The 20,689-nt window shown below is 44.5% G+C and overlaps 1 long non-coding RNA gene across 1 annotated transcript; it reads left to right on the top strand.

Annotated features, from left to right (window-relative positions):
* The first annotated feature begins 227 nt into the window (after positions 1 to 227).
* Positions 228 to 8,744, top strand: LOC135329390 (uncharacterized). The gene is made up of 3 exons (XR_010390855.1): positions 228 to 1,104; positions 2,627 to 4,210; positions 7,216 to 8,744. It is a non-coding gene; the product is annotated as an uncharacterized LOC135329390 (long non-coding RNA).
* Positions 8,745 to 20,689: the final 11,945 nt, after the last annotated feature.

Raw genomic sequence — 20,689 nt, 5'->3', positions numbered from 1 at the left:
GGAGGGAGGGGGGGAGCGTGTCCTGCACTCGGTGACTGCCACCCTGCGTGCGCTGCCCCGCTGCGCGGCCGCCTTGGGGAGGGGACCGGCCGCGGGCACGGCGCAGAACAGGCAGTAGGGGCCCACGGCCCCCCGACGGCCGGGCATGCTCCCCGCTGCCTTCTGCGCAGGGCTTGCGCACTCGGCTGCGCCCTGCGGCTCACCTCCGCTCCGTGCCTACCTCTCGGCCCGCGTAAAGCCAGCTGAGAAGTGTGTCAACTTTGCGCGGTCTCTGCCGCAGCCCGCTAAGAGGCAGAGAGGCTCCCGCGGGGGAAGGAGCTGGCCGCTGTCGGGCACGGGGGTCCCCGGGGCACAACAAGGAGGCGGCCCCGCGATGCCAGAGACGGGCGCACCCCCGGGGACAGCCTTCCCCCTCCCCGGCGCCACGACCGGGGCCGCAATACCGCCTTAAACGCGCGAGCGCGGGGTTTGGGGCGCCACCGCCCCTCCCGCGATTTGCATAGCCAATAGCTCTGGGGCTCTCGCCGCTGCGCGCTGATGGTTACCGGGCAGATTATATTTTAAGGACGCCTGGTGCACGGCCTGGGAAGCAGCCGGCGACGGAGGGGGGTCAGGCGCAGCCTCTCACCTGGCCGCGCCGGCCCCGCCGGCCCCGGGCAAGGTGGGCCCGTGGGCCACCGCCGCCAGCAAGCGGGCAACCGCGCCCCCTCCCTCCCCAGCCCTGCAGCCAACGGAGGGGAGCGATGGGACCGACTTTGCCATGCATTGTAGTTCCGCGGAGTACAGCCGCGAAGGCTCCGTGCAAAAAGCGGCTGGGACGGCCCCGCGCCTAGCCAAGTCGTTTTAGCCCGTCGGAGCCAAAGGCTGCTTCGCCATCGAAAAGCCACCAGGACTTGGCCCGGGCCGGGACAGCCGAGTCCTCAAGGCGCTGCTAACAGCATTCTCCCACCCCATACATGGTCGTCCCCCGTCCTCTCCACGAAGCGAGAGGCTGCCGGGCGCCGTCGGGGAGCTGCCGCGCACCACGTGTGGCCCCTCGCACCCCCGGCAGCAGGAGTTTATCGGGAACGAGCCCGCGGCAGGCGGCACCGGGAGTTTTGCCGGGTATGGGTCGCTCTTTACGACGGCGAGGGAAGGGAGAGAGGAGGGGCACCCCGCCGCCGCCGCCGCCCGTGCAGGGCGGCGAGTCGCGGCAGCGTGCTCCGCAATTAAAGGCTCTTTAGCTTCCACTATTCATTTTACCTTCCTGGCTACTCCTGTGAACAGGGAGCGTGTTGTGTCGGTGCACGTTTTCCTTCTCCAAACTTAAATTCATTAGCGCTTTCGTCTGAACCTTGTAGGCCGCGATTGTGATTTACGGGGTTCTCGCGGGGGGAGGCCACTGGATGTCCTAATTGCCCAGCACCGATTTTCCAAGTGGGGTGATGTCTGGGGCAGGGCACAGCCGAGGGCGGCGAGGTGCCGCCGTGTCTGAGGCAGCCGTGCAGGGAGGACCGCGATGGGGCGGACGCCGGGCGACAGCGGGACACTGCTGCGGTGCGCGGGGAGGGATCCCATTAAAGAGAAATAACCCCGAAAGTAATAAATGGAAATAAGCAATTCTGCACGCGGAGGTGCCGTCGATGTGCAGAGACGCCGTGAGAAAATCGTTTCCCGGTGCTACGGCTTTTATTCTCGGTGTCCGTTTCCCCATGCCGGCTCCGGGCGGCGGCGCGGTCCCCTTCGGGGGGGCGGTGTGTGCCCCGGGCTCCGCAGCCGCGGAAGCCGCGCACCGGCTCCGCCTCTTCGCGCTGTCCCCGTGCCCATGGGCAGTGCCGCGTGCGTGTGGAGACAGCAGATGTTTTAACAGCCTCCGTGTAGAGATTACCGAGTGCCATATGTTAAATACCACCCTCTCTCCGGAAAAAGAAAAAAAAGGAAAAAAGATTACTTTTCACACTCTCTTCCCGTCTTTTGATGACCTGCTTGGGCCGTTTAAAAGCAAGAATGATTAAATCAAACTCTGTCAGTTATTTCCCCCCCCCCCCCCCCTTAATACCGCCGGCACCAGTTCCTGGAGAGGTGGTGCGCACCGCCTTGGGTGGGACCTTCCGAGGAAGCCGCGCTGCGCGCTCCGCGGAACCGCCGCGCTACGGAGCGGCCGTTTTCCCGGGAAAGCTTCCCTGCCCTGCCGCTGCCCTGCGTGGCCCGGCTGCGGGGTGCTGCCCTGCTCCCAGCTCTGCCGCAGCTGCCGGGGAAACAATAACTCCATCCCTGGTTATGTTTTTGGAGCCTACCTTCTTCAGCTTGCCAGGATGCCTCGTGCCACTGCCCTTATTTATTAAACCGACACGCAGTTATTACTAAATCTGTCAGATGCAGTGGCATTTTACTGGTGTTAGCTCTGCAAAAGAGGCCGATTCTTTTATTTTTTGATAGATGCTTAATTCATCATCACTCACATTTCATTTGCCTTCCTTGGAAAAATCACAGAGAACAATCCTGAAGATGCTTTAGGGGACAGTCTTGGATCAAGCTTTGCATTTGAACCTCAGACCAGTAGGCATGTTGTACTTGCTTTTTCTTAAAAGTCTGGTGGACATAGGTTTTTTTTGTTTGTTTAAATGAAATAAGTATTTTCTTGCAGTGCTTGAAGCCTGAAGACTGCAGTATGAAACATGAGAATCTTAAAGTGAAACCGACTGGAAGCCAAAAAAGAAACAGATGAACATGTTTCCATTGTCCAAGCTACTGAAAGAAAGCCCTGAAAGCAAACAAATGCCATGAATAATAAATACAGTGTATATTAGATTTAAAAGAAAATTATTCCAGCTTCAATCACTGGAAGCAATCTATCTTGGTGTTTTGTTTTGTTTTTTAATATCTGATTTTTACCTATTCATAGTTAAGTTCCATGCTGTGCATTCAACAGGAACAGGAACAGCATGATAAAAAAATCTTTTCTTTCCTCTGTTTTTCCTAATTAAAAGTTAGGAAAGGATTTGGATACCGCAGGAACTGCTGCATGTATTTTCAAGGAGTTTCATGCTGCCCACATATTTTCAAGGAGTTATTTTTAATTGTGCTGACAATTTTCAGCTCTAAATGTCTGTGTTGTGGGAGCTTTATCATTGGTAGCCACCTTATGTAACATAATGACAGAGCAGGTGAAATACTCCTTTCTGTTTTATGCAAAGTGTCTTCATTATCCTTCTTCATTCCTTAGTTTTATCTTCTTTAGAGAAATAAATTGTCGCTTGTGTTTGTGCAGTGCCCGGTGCGAGGAGTGTACAGCTCCACTCATAGATGTCTGTATTAGGTGAGATTGGAAGGCACTCAAAAAAGAGCTACGAAAATGACCAAGCACGTGGAAGTCACATCTTGTGCTGGAAGACTTTGCAAGTTCAGCACAGTTAGCCCTCGGACACTTCAGAGGTTCACATGGACATAATTATAGAGAAATGTAGAGAGATTCAGAATGGTAGAGGTGGCAGTGGTGCATTTAGGCAGAGAACAAACAACTTTTCAGCTGCAAGTTTATTAACCCCTCTATATTTCAGTTAAGGCAGCATCTTTTGGTTAGACAGTATTAACATCTAAAAAGTGTATTCCACAGCAAACTGAAGTTGCAGAGTTGAAGCAGAAGTTACTACGTTGGGATTCTTTGACCTGTGTTACACAAAAAATCAGAGACATAGTCCCTGTGACATCTTCTGATGACATTAAAACCGATGGATCTGTGAATCTATACAGAACCTGTAATTTCCAGTTACATGGGCACATGCAGAATTAGGGCTAGATTTTGCAGTTTTTCCTGGAGCCAAAGTAGATTAAATTGGTGAGAAATTTCTGCTGAGTGAGCTACAGCTCTGGAATTGTGGTTGTTCTCACTACACAGGGGACATGGAAATTTCTGTCTTTCCTAACTTTCCTGGTGCCACAGCCTTATCTTGCCGGGGTGCCATGTACTTCCCAGCAAGTGCTGCAGACTTGATCCTCTCTTTGGTGAGCTCAGCGAGAAGGCTGCCACTCGTTTACAGGGAGCAGGTGCCTCCCACACGCTAGAAAATCAGCTGAAACGGAGAGCACTTGACATTTGCACAGAATCGGACCCATGGTATGCAACACCTTACATAAACTTTGTCATTCTTTTTTGAGAAGTGGTGTAAGGAAAAGCTGGCTGTTGGAGCAGATATTTGAAAGGTCGAGAACAAGTTCTGGCAAATTACAGGTATGGAAAATTAATATCTCATTAATAAGAATAACATGACAGGATCTCACAGTGACATAATACTTTTTTTCTTCTTTTTGCTTTGCTTATGAATCAGCCTGCATTTTTCTGCTTGAAATTTACTTTGCTATTACTAACCTCTTGCATCTCCTTGTGTGATTTCCTTGCCCTCTGGGTGTTTGTAAGAGATTTTATTTCCAAAATGGCTTCAACATTAAATGTGCATTTTTTTTTCTTTCCAGAGAGATTAGAAAAAAAGACTTTCTATTCGCAAACCTTAAGCTGATCCCCAGTTTTTGAAGCATCATGCTCTTACACACCTTCCTTCAAAAGTAATGATCTGACTTTCTGTAGGGTCTCTCAGTCATGATCTGACGTATGTATTTTGCTCTTATCAAAACAAATGTGGTGCTTTAGTTTAGTTTTATTTTATATCTGTCTACACTGAAGCAAAGATTTTGCATTTATGCCATATGTCTGGAGTATGTCCAGGTATATACAAACAGGCAAGGAGAAAGAAAAGGAGACCTTCAGAACACTTCTTTTACAGGGAGCTGGGAAGGGATACTGCATGCCTTGGTTGTCTTCATTGCTGGGAACCACTAAATAATCATGATATTTATCCCCAGAAGCAGCTGTATTTTAAAGGCAAGTGTAATGGTTCTGTTAATCTGCACTAAGAGAATTATCCTGACACAGGTTCCCACGTTGAATAGTTTGCTGAAATGAATGAGGCATCACGTTGTCTGGCAAATAGCAAGATATTTTATAGGGAACTGCAGCAGTATGAGGTTTTTTTTGGAAGCCACAAGAATGACTGTTATGGGACAGTTCATTATAGGCTAAGTTGGACTTCTTAATTTGTACAGATGTATAGAGCATGTCCGAATTGTGAAAATAAGTGGATTTTTAAAGGGAAGAAAAGCAAGGTTTTCCCTCAGCACTTTGCTTATTTCCTCTGTAAAAGCATCAAATATGTAAGAAAATATTAGTTTCACAAATATCCTGGTTCAAATAATCATTGATACGGTATTGTGGATCTCCCCTTTACATTCCTGGGACTATGAAATACTCCTCAAATCTGTTGATTTAGGTCTTCCTAATGTGGTTGAACACCAAACGGAATGAAGAAAGTTTAATTGCCTGAGAAGCAAATAAATAAATAAATATTAAAAAAGCAGCCAAAATAAAACACCTTACATAAATGCCCTTTATTGAATTAAACAGTTTAACTTGTCAATTTCATCTTGCAAAACTGCAGAATTAGAAGCTTTTCCCCCAGAAAAGTATTTTAGATATTTTACTCTCTGATCTATGACAATTACACCCATGCCTAGGAAAATTAATTATTTTCAAAAATATTAACAGCCTAAAATAACAACATTCCATGTAATATCAATGGCCCTCTGAATGCAATACTGTCATTCGCTTCATTTTCCTCTCCTCTTTTGGGAATGCGGTGTTTCATTCTTGTAATGTTCTCAGCAACAGTGAGCCATACCCACACTGCGTGCCATCCACCTGCTTCAGATCTAAGCCCCTAGCACTTTCATGCAGGTAGATTTTGGCTGATGGGAGTGTCTTGACAGACATGGTGAAAGTCATGTCTGCCTCATCCGAGTTATGGCCAAAACCTACAGAGGTTCCTGTTCAGTCTGTTGGGCAAAACTCCCATGGGCATGGGTCCCTTGAGCGGGGTCTGAGACAGGAAGGCGGCTGAGTGGATAGCTGCCCTCCTGCTGAAATGAAAAGACACTCTTGCAGGTAAGTCTTTGCCAAATCCACTGCTGCTGGCTCCTGGAGAGTGCCCAAAGTTCCTCTGTCACCCCATGGGGGCAAAACACGTCAGCAGCAGCCAGGCAATGGTGAGTGGTCTCCCCTGGCTTTCTCAAGAACCCTCTCTCCTCAGGGACATCAGAAGGATTCTCTTTCTCTCATCTTCACAGCTCTGCCACCTCACCTCTACAGGAGCTTCTTTTCTTCTTGACTAGGAAACCTTTTCTCCTTGATTATTGTTTTCCCTGATTCTGATGTTGCTGTTTGGGGACATATACAACTTTGTATACAAGATGCGATGCCCCGTAAACTGTGGTGCTGCCCTTCAGCGGTACTTAAGCTGTCTTCCTGAACATAAATATGCACAGTTCTGAAAGAAACATTAGATTCATAGAAAGATTTTGGTTGGAAGGGGCCTCTGGAAGTTGTCTAGTCCAATCTGCTGAAGGCACAACTTCAAAGCTGGGTCAGGTTGTCCAGCTGAGCTTTGAAAATCTCTGAGGACAGAGATCCCTCAGTTACCCTGGGCACCCACATCAGCTCTGCACCGCTCTCAGGGAGGAAAGATCTCCTTGTGTCCAGTCAGAATTTGCATGGCTGCAACTTCTATCCATTGCCTTAGAGGTTCCTGAATGTTTGAAAAACAGTGAGAAGCAGTGATAGGGGCATGCTGTCCACTGACATAACTCCATATGCATAGCTTGGAATGTAGTGCAGAAGGTCTGTAGGTGTGGATTGTATCAGTAAATGGAACTAAGCAGCCACATTAGCTAAGATGACCACCAGCACTGGTTCTGGTCTGCTTCATTGAAGCCTCCAGAGCTCCTCTGCTGTCTCCTGTCTTGGCTCCACTTTTAATTGAGAGTTCTGCTCTTTTGTCATCCCTGGTACTTGCAAATCTGCATCCACAGCAGAACACTACTGTGCCCCTGTCTCATTTTCCTTGTGTGCTGAAAACTCTCACCTGGACTTTCACCTCTTCTTGATGTGGCTCTGAGCAGGGGGTTCCTGGGGAAGTGTTGCTGTCTTCTTGCCCTATTCTTTTATTCTTCCCTAGATACTGTCTACTGTCAGAGTGGGGGCACTGGGCTAGTGCCTTCTGCCTGACTCTGTGTGGCTGTTTTGATGTCCAGGCATTAAAGGTCTCTTTCTTGGGTTTTATTTTGTTATTTACAGGCTCATTGGTAGCATTGCTGTTTCTGTCTTTTGTTTTGTCCTTATCTCACAAGCCCAGCACTAGGAAAGAAGGGAGTGGTGCCTGTTTCCCTGTGAATGAATGGGTGGATCATTAAATACTGTTGGCACCTGAAAGGCTTCTTTACCTGAGGAGAACAAAGGAATTGCTCCATCCTGGAGAAAATCAGAGCTATCCAACTTCTGTGAAGCAGGCTGTGACTGAAGGAAAAGCATTCCCTTAGAAGCGGGGCTAAGAAGCCATGTGCTAAGAAAGCTTGGGGAAAAAAAAAAAAAAAAAAAAAGGAACAGAAGAACATGCTTCTGTAAAAGAACAGTCCTTCATAATGAGACATCACCTCAGCATGAGAGCTGCAGTGGAAAGACTTCAGTTTCTTGTGGAGACGTCTTGTGCAGGAGTGAAAGAAGGTCTTCCTGAGAAAATCTGGACAGGAACTGAAGTAAGACAAAAGATGGCGAAGAAGCAGAGGCAGAGAAATATACATAGGCCCTTCTACTGCTTCATTATCTCTATATACTTCTTGTGCATGTCAAGTGCACAGTGATTAGTTTTACAAATGTTATGCAGTCTATTATGTATTTTAACTGTGATCTATTCCTGAGGTGGTAAATTATAAAAGGGAGGGCCTGCAAGGGTGGAGTGCGTGGAGAAGTACAGGCTGAAACTGCTAGAGAGGTGGAAAAGCCAACCTAAGACCCCGGTTCTGCCTGTGGGGTCCGAGGAAGAAGCACTGAAGGGAGGACCTGTGCTCTGAGACATGCTTGCAAACATATTGTTCAAAGCAGTGTCTGGGGTCTGTTTGGTTTAAGGAAGCAAAAAAACCACTCGAGTTCAACATGCTGTGATCCAGACACAGCAGTATTATGAATATTCAGAATAAAAACTATGTAAGGTTTTGAAAGGATTTAGCAGTTTTTTGGTGCTGTGGGCTTTTTGCTCATTTTTTCCTTTTTTTCTTGTGAAAGTCAGAAACAGATTGAAATTTGCTGACTCCAGCCCTTAGAAGATGGTTCAAGGGACCAAGCTTCTGGCTCAGACTTTCCAAACCCTTCTGGGAATCAGAGCATATGTCCAGGAGAGCATCAGATACTTAGAGAAAGTTAGAAGGAGAAGAAGTAATTTTGCTTCTCTTCTGAACTGAATCACAATTATAATGTTCGCTGACAACTTTCTGATGCTTACTGTAACTGTAGCTTTTTTATTTTTTTTCCCCCTCACACTGCAGAAGCAGCATATTCTTGTCATGCAGCTGTTCCTTACTGTGTCTTCCTTCTGCTTTGGGTGGATTTTCCCATGTTCAAATCCATGGCTTTTCAGTTCTCCTGTCACTGAACAGCTGCAGGCTGATACTAGATAGAGCTGATTTTTTTTTCTGTGTTCACATACAAGCAGGCTTGTGAACCAAAATTTTTTAAGAAAGCTGATAAATGAACAAGGTCTTTTGGACGATGCAGTGTTCCTAACATTGCAGACAATAAAAATCTTTGTATTCGTACTCACTTAAAGCAAAGGAAGACATAACTCAATGTGTTTTATCTGTGAGCCTCCAAGCTTTTCCCTACAGGCTTGAGAGAGGATGTTCTATAATGAACTAATCTTTCATGTGACAGAAAGGGAAATATTATCTCATAGCCCAGTGCTTACATTTCTGTATGGCATTTAACTTGATTTTTCCTTTCAAATGGGACCCCCTGTTTCTAGTGGTCAGAACTTAAGTGGAGGAGTAGGGATTCTTGGATTGTTCCAGCTCTGACATGTGCGAATCACATAGCTTCCCTCTGCCTACAAGGAAAGCAGATATAATTATCTCTAGATACGTCCATCTCAGGTTTCATTCAGCAAAATTTGCCAGCTGTTTGGCAGGCAGAGAAAGATGGTCCCAGCCAGGCATGCTGGTTGCTATTGTCCCCTGAGCAGAGCAGCAATGGGTGCACACGTGGGGAAGTATCATGTACACTTGTCCTGTTCTTGCATCTCTTGCATTTCCTTGTAGTCACTGGGCTTTGATTTTTGCCTGTGGATTCTAGGAACATCAGCTTTATTTTTTGGTTTGTTTGTTTTTCTTCAATTTCCTTATCTTTGCTTATTTTTTTCAAGAATGGAAATTCTGGATTTTTTCCACGCATACAAAAAAGCCACAGCAATGACTGATCAGTTCAGCTGGCACAGCACAGTGTCCACTCTTGTACCAGTGGGCACAAGGACAACCACAGAGCGCAGCCTCCTGGGAGAAGGCACCAGGCTGAGTTTCCTGGACAGCCCACCCCCACAAAAGCATGAGAGGCTTTCCTGAGGAGGGAAGGGGAAGGCCAGGGTGGGATGGGGTTGGCACAGAGCTGGCTACCCTTTGCCCTCTCTGCCAAGGGGCTTTGCCAGCACGGACATTTGTGTGTGTGTGTGTTGTGGGGAGCAATGTGGGCTCAGTGAGGCGGGGAATATGCAGACAGATGGACAAGGGAGGGTAGCAGGGTTATGCCCAGCACCACTCAGCCTCCCTGAGAGAGCCCTGTGCCACAGCTGCTTGGGACACTGCCAGCACAGGCTCGGGGGTGAGCGTGGTGGCATGGGGGAGGCACCAAACCCAGACCTGGGACTGGGAGAGGAAAAGAAGGCAAAAAAAGAGAGATGGGCATAGTTGGAGGCTAGATACTGAGCTAGGTAGATCATTGGTCTGAACTGGCTCAGGTGTTCTTGTGTCCCACTGTTTTCCTGCTTTGCTTTGTGTGTTGCTTGTCTTATGTGTGAGATCGCAAGGTTTCTGGGGAAAAGACCATGCCATAAATATGTGTTTGTGCGCAAATTCAATTCAGGCAGTGGGGATCGCACCCAGAGACTCATGTCAGGTGCCAGCAAGGAGATCTAAGTTCAGGTCCACTTTCTATTAGGGCAGCCTGGTCATTTTAGACCTGTGCTTCACTTCTCCAGCAACAGGAGAGCTGTGAGGAGAAATATATTGTCTTCTATGGCATTCACCTGCTATGCAAAATACTTAGGACAGGTAGAAGATATTAGGCAGAATGAAGATATTACATTATTTTAATAGCTTAAGACAGTGAGGCCAGCCTTGGGCAGATGTCAGCCTGCCAAGGCACATTGCTCTGTTGGTGTAGGTCTTATGTGCATTATGGCCTTGTGGAGAGGAGTCAGGCTTTAGAGACATTTATCTTGCAGTCGCCTGAAGATGTGCAATAGTCTGATTGAATTAGCTCTCACATAGACTCATATAAAGCCAGAGCAGCAGTTTCTGCTCTGGAAGATTTATTCCCCATTTTCATCCTGTCTGTGACAACACAACACATAACTGAGAGGGAGGAATGAAAAAAAGGGTGAAGGGATAGGTGGAACATGGGACACAGTTGGTCCTTTGTCAGCACTTCCCAACAAACATGCACTTTCTCCTGTGGGTCCTTACATGGGGAAAGTGCTCCTTATAAAACATAGCAGAGCCCCTTCACTGTCCCTCAGAGTTTTCCATGCAGCTCCTCTCTGCCCCAGCCCCTACAGAAACTTGGCAGGAGTAATGCATCTGGTGTCCTGTGACTGCTGCTCAGCGTGCTGAATGGTACCATCTAATTTCTTCCTTGGGCTCCCTGCCCTTCAGTTCAGACCCACCTGCTGCCTCTCATTGTAATGCTGTGTGTTTGTCCAGTACCTGACATAATAGGAGCCTGGGCTGTGGTTGCCAACCCTGCTTGGGACAGTGCTACCCAGCCAACGTAGGCAAAGTGATCCTAAGGGTAGAATCTCAAGCTGGGGAGATGTTGCTGCTAGCAGCAACTATACTGCAGACACTTGTCATGATGATACTGAGAGCACAGAAAAGAGGTTGCTCTGAATCCTTTTCTTTTGTACTTCCACTAGCTACTGACTTAACGTAGGAGGCTACTGTGCTGAAAGCATGGATGCAGCAATGTAAGCGAGGGAGCTTAGGTGAAAAGAGAACAGAAAGAGAGATGCAAAGTCAAAGAAGCAAGAGGAAGCTGAATGGTGGGGGTGGGAGTCAGGGGTTAAAACAAAATATCTGTCAATTCTGTGAAAAGTGGAGGCTTGCAGTGAAAAGCACAGCTCAGGCTCTGCACAGGGGTGCTGTGCCAACAGGAGCTAATCTACAACAGTGGGCACTGATGGAAAGTGACAGCTGCAATTTAAGTCAAGGAAGGATTCAGGGCCATCTTCCTTCACATTTTGACAGGCTGCAGCATGGTACTGGCCCAGAGATACTGCTTCATCTCAGTTGACATGAGGGGGAATTAAGAAATCTGGCAGTAATCTGAGCAAATCAAGGAGCTGAGGTGAAGGAACAGTCTCAGAGACAATCTAAACATCATAAAATACTTTTAGCTAGAAATTTAAAGCGAAGCAAATGTGTTGGGGGCTCATAGACTAATTTTTATGAGTTAATAATTTGCACTGAGTAATTATGACAATGTATAAAACTTGTTAGTGGGGGGAGTACTTTGCAAACAGGCAAGAAATGAAACACTTGCTCTAAAAAGTAACACAGTATCGGAAGGGATAACCTAGATCACCAGAATCAGTCATCTGCAAATCACAGGCCACTGCACAAAGATGTTGCGTTCAAAAAGGTTCATCACCCAGCTATTCTCAATGAACCCACTACAGCACTCTGTAACAAAAACCTGCAGGAAAAGACCAACGCAAAGCCACAGGAAGACTGTGTCATGGAAGAGATGGAGGACTTTGCCAGTATCCTCAGGTCCAGCACAAACACGATCCTAAAAGCTGGGTCTTGCCTCAAAGAGCTTCCAAAGGCTCTGCCTATCAGTAGACTGCTTATGTTCAGAGAAAGTCATCATGACCATCAGTCAGGAATGTGAGAGGTTTCAGTGTTCTGAGGAGCACTACCTGGAGACCTGCATCTTCTCTCAAACTGTGGTTGACCTCTACTGTTGCAGGGAAAGGCAAGACACCTCACCCAAAAGTCTGAGTGGAGAAAAGAAGAGAGGAAATGATTTCTCCCTTCTGCACCCCTTGCTCCCCAGGCAGCCATACCTGAAGCATGGTATTCATCAGCCAGTGCAAAAAAAGAGTGTTTCACTGCTCTTTCAAAGTCACATGGAGATGCTAACACCTATGGACTCGAATTGCAGGCATTATCCCCTTCCTCCAGGAATTATCCCATGTGGTTATACATCTCCTTTTCATAAGTTTCTAGAACTTCATCTTCACTGGACAGAAATAAAGGGAAGAAGAGTGAAAGAGCAGACTGAATTTAACCTTGCCTAGTGCAAGGTACTGAATAAGAAAAGATGTCCTGATGCATCCCTAAAAGTCTCTGGGAGTCGAAGCTCCTTCTGATGGTAGGCTGAGGATTCCACACTCCTGCTCAGTTTTAACCACTTCTAAGGTATTTAATTATGTAAGTTTTTTCTTTTTTCTTTTTTAAATAAAGTTTTTCCCTCCTTTGCCTTAGTAAGGCCATGGCAGTGATTTCCAGGTTAAAGATCACGGCCTTAAGTGGGGTATGGATGAGGCTGCAAGTGTGACAGCAGCTGAGTTTTATCTGCCAATATCTAGGGTGACATGAAGATACCCCTCTACAAGGAGGCCTCTAACCAGAGGGAAGCTGGCAGACACTGCCAGACTGGCAGCTGCTTTGATGAAGGAGCTCTCTGCTCCCATCTATTGGTGATTAAGGGGAGGTATAACAGGTGATAGAGCTTAATTTTCATAAGCTTTCTAACCAGAAGTCCTGTGGTGACAATTTGGGTCACTATACCATGGAAGCAACTGGAAATTGGCTAGGCAAGGAGAGAAAAGGATGTCTAAGAAGTTATCCAAAGACTTCCAGCTTGTTTTCTCTTCTGAATTACGGGGGTTACTTTGTGGATTTTAGCGCAAGAGCTACGGTGGGAACTTTGGGATAGCAAGTGTTATCAGGAAGCCTTCTGCCAGGGGCAGGAAAGGTAGCAGCAGGAGTGCATGCCCAGGTGCATGCCCAGGTGGCTGCTTCAGGTTGTGCATTGTCTCACTGAGGTTGCATTGGGCTATCTCAGATTGGGCTATCAAAGGACAGGGCTCAGCTGTGTGGCCCCTGTGAGTATGGGCATGGTCCAGGGGCTTGTGCTATGCACTGTCACCAAAAATGCATGTGTAGTGCAGCAGGGAGGAAAGGAAAGGAAGGAAAAATGAGATGAAGGAATAATTGCTCCCTGCTCATTTACCCTGGCAGATGGAAAGCTGAGTACTACTAGGGAGGTCTATTTTACTTATGGTTTGGCTGGGTAAGTTGCTGTTGTGCCTTCCTGAGCTAGCAGCCTGTCCCTTTTTGCATAGTGTTTCCTTTGCAGAATGGTGCTTGCAGACAGCAGTGCCTGCTTGCAGGGCACCTAGGGAAGGCTTTTCAAACTCCTTGAAGTTTGAGAGGGAAGGGGAAGCCAAATGTGTTTTTTAGCTTAGGGACTCCTAAGCTTTATTTCAGCTAGGAAGAAGGGGCTGAAGAAAGACATTTTATTCTGCAGTGCTTATGTTCATTTTCTCACATTGTGCTTACAATGTGGGTAATGGCCATGAGTGAAAATTTTCAAAGCTGTCCTGGGAACTTTGACACGTCATGTGCTTTAACCTCCCAGGAAGCTTTAAAGAGCTTGACTGATTACAATTTTTCTGAAATATAACCGAGCAGTTAACCTCATACAATCTTCATCTGTACCTTTGTGCTGAGCTGAGGAGTCAAACAATGTAGGTCCTGGTTGTTGTTTGGGTGGGAGATAAGCAAGGAAAACTTAAGGTAGTGAAGGAAATCTTGCTAAGGATTCAGAAAATAATGTCTTCTTTCTGGCTGATGCTGAAGCATTAGTAGCATGAACAGTTTCTGTGCTCCTAAGAGCACTTTATTTCAGATGCAGCCAATGTCTTAACCACTTGTGGTCTTCAGAAATCCCACAGCAGAATCGTAGCGAAGCCAAAATGAGGTGGATAGATTCAGACAGACGACATGCAAAGGGCAACATTTACTTCAACATCCTACATTATGAAGCCCAAGAGATGCTCTAGGTAGCTAATACCATACAGTTTTTTGATAAGGAGATAATGTAGTAATATAGCATGTTGCTAGCTGGCATCTTGGTGTGATAGTTGCTACACTGCCAGCATCACACCTTAGAACACCGTGAACAAGGGTCCCCTGAGATATTAGGAATGACATAAAGTTTATGAGCTTAAGAATAATAGTACATTTTATGCCTTTTGGAGTTTGAACACTTACTTTCAAGCTTTTTTTTCTGTGAAGGTGATGATTCTTCCATAACCAATGACTCCAGGACCTGGGGCCATAGGAAAAAGCCATGAGACTTGATAAAATGACTTGGATATTGTGACTGTGCAGAGGAAGATCTATACTATTTTCTCTTCCTTTCATGAAAGGTTGACTCAGCACAAATGTTCTGAACAAAGTGACAAAGTCTAGAGTTCTCAGGGCTCAGCAGAGTTGGAGGTGAAGTTTCTGCTGAGGTGGGAAGGCAAAGGCTACTGGCCAGTTCTAGGGACTGGAGAATGATAGGAAAAATACATACTAGATAGTAAGTGAACTGCTGGTGAGAATCAATAGTTAGGATTTCTCATACAAGGCATGCACACAATCAGTAAAACCATTTGAGTATTTGCTACAAGAAAAAAAAGGGCATTAGATGAATATAATGACAGAGCTTTTCAGAAAAACAGATCAAAACAGTTTACATCAGAAAATGCCATTCTGGTAAAATGCAAGGTCTTTTGTGAACTGGTTTAAATTTTTCTGAAATTTCATGTAAAGAAAAAAATGGGAAAAGGCTCATTTAATTTTTTTTGTGAGTAAAGTATTCTGATTTTTCACTTTGAAACAATTCTTTCAATGAGACTTTATTCTGAGTTTGTGTGATTTCACTGTAAACAAAAGCTGAGCGAAAACCAAAATCTTGATTGATAAGAAGCAGTTTATCATTGTTGGTGAAATTTTTGCTTGTGGAGAGGTAAGGGACTTTCAACCTTTCTGCCTGAAACTAAGCTGAAGCTGAAGTCTCAAAATCCTTTATGAGAATAGAATGCACATCTGCTGGATATGTCTATGAAAAAAAAAAAAAAGCCTCATCCCCGTGGAGTCCATAGCCTAAATGGATATCAAGCAGATGGAAGATGCATCATGGGGAAAAAATGGAGAGGGGCTCAATCTGGCAAGGTGCTGAGCAGCCTAGTCTTAATTCAGCAAAGCTTTTAGCAACATTAATTTCATTCTCAATATCTCAATAACTATTTGCATGCCTAAAATTAAGCTTGTGCTCAGGAATTTTGCTGGATTGGGGCCTGAACGCTTGGCACACCCGGGATCAGGTCCATTTTTAACTTTTCATTTCTGTATTGTTGTCCTCCCTGTATCACTGCTCTAGCCCAGATGCCCACCTGATTCTTCTCCCACCCCCTTATTTTCCAGGCGCCAGCAGAAACTCCTTAATGCCTCTGACTTTATTAAAATTCCTTGCTTGTGTTTACATTTCACCCTAATTTATTATCATCTGCAAATTTCATTCATGCCCTGATCATTCAGTCACGTTTGGTCACATCCTGAATGCAGTTTAATAACACTGGTACTAGTACTGATCATTTTAACACTTCAGGAAAGAAAAAAACACGCTCCTTGCTATTTGATTCCTTGCTGTTTATCATTACCCTTTGTTTCCGGTCTTCCAGCCAGTTTTCAGTCCACATGTTAATACTTTTTTTCCAAGCCAATTTGGACTGATTTCTTCACTTATGATTTCATGGGACACAGTGTCAAATAGTCTACTAAAATCCAAACACATTGGATGTCTTGTGCTCCCTTCACCCGCTAATTGTGTAATCCATCCAAAAAGTAATCAAATTTATCTGGCAAAAAATAGTCTTTAAAACTTCTTTCTTCCTATTTTTCATGATTCTGTACCCTGGAGGTGTTTAATCATGTATCCCACTCCCTTCCTAAGTTGTTCCCGTACTCAGAGTCACACGGCCACCCTGCATCTCGCTGGGTTGTAAGCCTTTCCGGGAAGGAATGCCTCCTGGAAGGATGTCTTATTGAATGTGCCACCAGATGAAACACTTCCCTGCCAAGTAATCAGTGATTCTGAGTATTTTCACACTGTGTCATCCTTGGTCCATGTTTCAAAGGGCGCTTCCAGAAAAGTAGGCATCCAACTTGAGCAGTCAAAATGAAAGTGAACAAAATTGCTGGTCACTTTGGAGGTCACTGGAATGACCCAGCAATTATTGGTGGACAGGCTAACTATGCCGTTTAAATTCTTGCACCTAAAAATACCTTGTAAAAACCATGACCATTTCAGCTACGACTACAAATAGGTATTTTGGTGTGAGAATTTGACCAGGTGCTCAATGACCCTTCCTTCAAAAGGACTTCTTAGGAAAACAGCCACCGCAAAGGGAGGAAGGACATTCTTATGAGTCAATGACAGAAACACAAATGCTTGAATCCAAAAGATCTACTGAAATTGCAAAATGTACCTGCCTGCAGGTGATGCAGAAAAAGAAGATTGTATGGAAAGACAGAACAAACTTTAACAAACATATATCACAGCAGAACGCAGTTCAGGGCAGTACAATAATAGGAGTTTGAAAGTTACAATTGAAAAAAAAAAGGCTAACAAATTTTAGTGCTTTGTACATTATGTTTAGGGGTGGGATATAAAACCATATGGTAGAGATAAGAATGGAAAACAAAACTAGATCATCATACATCTGGCATTTTTTATAATGAGTTCCCTCCATGTGCATTGGTGCTTTAGCAAAACTACTGCATTGCATATTTGATGGCAATTCAGTGACCACAAAATATTTATTTTCTTCCAAGAGAAAAAAATAAATCTTGCTGATATTTTCAAAATGATCCAATTCTTCCTGACAGGCAGAAGAACTGTATTTCAGGTCAGTCTGAATTCAGATGGTTTGATGTGTTGAAATGACCACAAATACTTTGGCCTGAGGAGGTCCCGTGTTAACTTGTGCTTCCTGACTGCAGTGCATTGCTTCCTGCGAAGGGGGGGTTGGGTCTCTCTCTGCTCCCACGGCTGGGCTCCTGCATCAGCCTGCGTCTCCCATGATGTGACAGTCTCCTCTGCAATCAAGCAACACCATGTGGCATGAGGACATGGATGGAGTCACCTGTAGTAATGAATACAATTTCCACCTCTTTCAGTACTCCTTCCCAGGAGGAACCACTCAAAAATGCAGCTCAATGTTGAGCTAGCTTGAAATGAACGACATGAGTTCAACAAATCAGACCAAAACATACCAATCAAGGGAAACTGTTTGTTTTGATCTAGATTGAAAAAATTAAGATTTTTTGCAACTTCTAATAATATTTTTATTATTGCATTTGACAAGTATCTCCTGATGCAGGAGTACAATAAATACTGCAATATTTTTGTGATGTTGGAAATTCCTAGTTCTCCTCAGCTAAAGTTCTAATTCATTTTATTTTCCAGCATGCACATGCTGGCATTTTTGCATACCTGCTCTCTCTTAGCACCAAAAATTAGTTCCGTTTCCCTCCAGAATCACGCACTGGTAAAGACATGTAGAAACCTTTAAAGAATTTTAGCATATTTTCTCTAAGTATAGAGTGTTGTTTAAAACTTTAAACTGTGGGCTAAATCTCAAAGTCATTACTTAGTTTTATTTAGGTTTTTATCAGGTAAAGTTATGTTTCATTAAATTGGTGCCTACATAAATACAACACTGCTGAAAGTCAGCATCAGGGAAACAAGTTTAAGCCAAAAACAAAGCTCTCATCCTGTCTTCCTGAAGTTGGATTATTGTGCCAGACCAGACTTACAGGTAAATGGAAGCAATGTGATTTTGTTCTATCTGAGAATGTGTTCCATAGCTTTGTAATTTTTTTATCCTTCTAAAAAATCTAATCTGATACACTGTTTTGTTACTGTGTAAACATGATACAAAATGAGTGCCTTATAGCACTAAGTTGGCCTTTCTTGTACAGTTTCACTGGTTAACATTCTGGTTAATGTATCTTCACTCAAATAATATTTATATGACCTTTTCCACAAAAAATGTGATGTCATTATAGTAGCACTGTAAAAAGAGCTATACGTCTCCCTGTACTTTTAGGGGTATGTATTTTATCACTTTTTTTAAATCGTGGATGCTCACAGATGTCTACAGAAAGTAAACTTGTAAAATTTATTCCAGGCTTACTCTATATTTTTGTTGGCTTTTAGTAAATTGAGGCATCTAAGTAGTGCAATCAGATTAGATACAGACCTACCATACCTAAAACATTTTCCAAATGACCTAACTCCACCTGGGTTAATCCATTTCAAACAATCTTGCAGAGAGTCCCAGGTTTGCTGTCACTTTGATACTGTCTGATTGCTTCTCCAACAGCAAATGAGAATATGCTGGGCTATGAGTTTGTGTTAAGACATGAAGGATTTGAAAGAAGAAAATGCACTCCTGAATTCCCCATCAAAGTGAAGGGAAGTTTTGCTGTTTCTAAGGGTAAGATGTTTACTTTGATGAAATAGGAGGAGCAGCCCAAGTGTTGTGAGGTGCCATCAAAGGGCTACCATCAGTCTGGTGTAAGAATAAAGCACAGCTGCCAAGGATAACCTATGGGATTTTCAACATAATTTTTTCCTGTTCTTCACCAGCAGTACGGTAAATACATTTTATCGGTCACTTTTTCTGTTCACTGATCAGCCAGACCTTGCAGTTATTTCAAAGGGAGCAAGATAACCATTTATCTAAAAGCACATGATACTGGTTGCCATTATGTTGTGCCTACAGGCACCTAGTGGGGTTGTCAGACTCCCAAGAAGTCTGCGTAAGCTAATGTATGCCAGGCATTCATCTTTGTCTGTGGATGAATTTCACCAATCCTTTGGGAAATCCTAGGAGTCCACAGCTGAAAAACAGTTGAAAATCAACGTTCCCTACTATAAAAGGCTAAGCTGGTGCACCTGAGGGTGTGGTATGCTTTGAGCTGGTCAAACTGCCATCCACCAGCACAGTCCTGTCCCCTCTTGCATGACCCTCTACCTCTCCTGTAGAGGTAGAGCTTCCCTGGCCAGGCAGGGAGCTGGTTCGGGACCTAACCCATCAGGAAGCTGCTCAGCTGTCTCAGCTGAGTTAGTTTCCCGCCAGTTTAGTTTTCCCCTCACCCCCCCAAATTAGTTCAATGCAAGGTTAGCTGAGCTCCAGAGCTTGTGACATGCAGATCTGGAGGATGGCGGGAGGATAGCCTCATTTTGGTGACAACTGGCCATTATGTTGGCTCAGGCATAATGTGGAAAATGCTACCTACAAAAAAATGCAAAACCCCTATAAGGCTCTCTGCATCTTGCAGGAGTGAATCCCTTATTGACAGAAAAGAGAATCTGCAGCCCAGTTAAAGGGTGGCAGATCTCTTTGAGTTCAGGGGGGATAGGATTTTTACGCTGAACTGTAGTGACTAAGAGATAGGATGTAATCATATAATTAAAGTCTGGACTACCATATTTAGTGAAAGGTGAAAATTATGTTGGCCATTCAACCTTCATCCCAGGATTTTGATAGGCTGATTGTATCCTTTTATTGTACATAAAGGTAGATACCTGTGTGGAATAATCAGCAGTTTAAAAGTGGTCAGCACTACAGGGAAATCCATGTATTGTTGGTCTTGCATTCAGAAAAGATATTATGACTAAGAGCTTAAGTTTACAAGAGGATTACCTTGGTTCACCTTGCTCTTTAAAGAAATATAACTGTAAGCCTACCCTCCGTTTCCTTCCCTTGCTCTCCCCTCTTCCTTCCTTTCTCCTTCCCTCCCTCCCTCCTACTCTTGCCCTCAGGAAGATCCTGAACTCATATTCTTAACTTTCGCACTGACATAAATCTAGGACATCTCCACTGCTGTCAGATTGCATTGGTGTACTAAGCCTGTAGCTTCCTATAAGTCAGTGTAACATGCAAAACAAGGTAGAATTTGACCTTTGGTGCACATATGGAGATTTGGGCTAGATTCTGATGTCATTCACAAGGATAAACTGCTTTTGTTAATGAAGTGACATATGAATTGCAGTAATATAGCCAAGTGGGAGTTCAGTTCATTGCGTTCATAAATTGTGTTCCACATATCCAATATAATTACTTTTTAATAAAAATAAAAGATTATATGATGTTTTGGGCTGATGTAGAAACTAGTTCATTCTTTGCAAGACAAATTATGCAAAAAAGAAATTAAAATACTATTTTCTAGTCTTTGTAAAGTGTCCAGGACAATGTGGTTCTAGTCTCATTTGGGGCACTCCTGTTATGCACAGTAATAATTAAAGGGAAAAGGAGTCCATTCTTCTATGTCCTCTTGCATAGTGCATCTGTACTGGACAATATATCTCTCAGAAATTAGTCCTCTTTGCTTGAAATCCTGGCTCTGCAACACAGTTCTGGTGTGACATTAGACAAATCCCTTAATTTCTCTGGGTATGATTCTTACTTATGCTCTACTCACTTTAGTAAACTGC

This window comes from Dromaius novaehollandiae, chromosome 1 (genome assembly GCF_036370855.1).
Source record: "Dromaius novaehollandiae isolate bDroNov1 chromosome 1, bDroNov1.hap1, whole genome shotgun sequence".
NCBI classification, from domain to species: domain Eukaryota; kingdom Metazoa; phylum Chordata; class Aves; order Casuariiformes; family Dromaiidae; genus Dromaius; species Dromaius novaehollandiae.
Note: the sequence above shows the minus strand (reverse complement) of the source record. Positions and strands in the feature narration are given on the sequence as shown.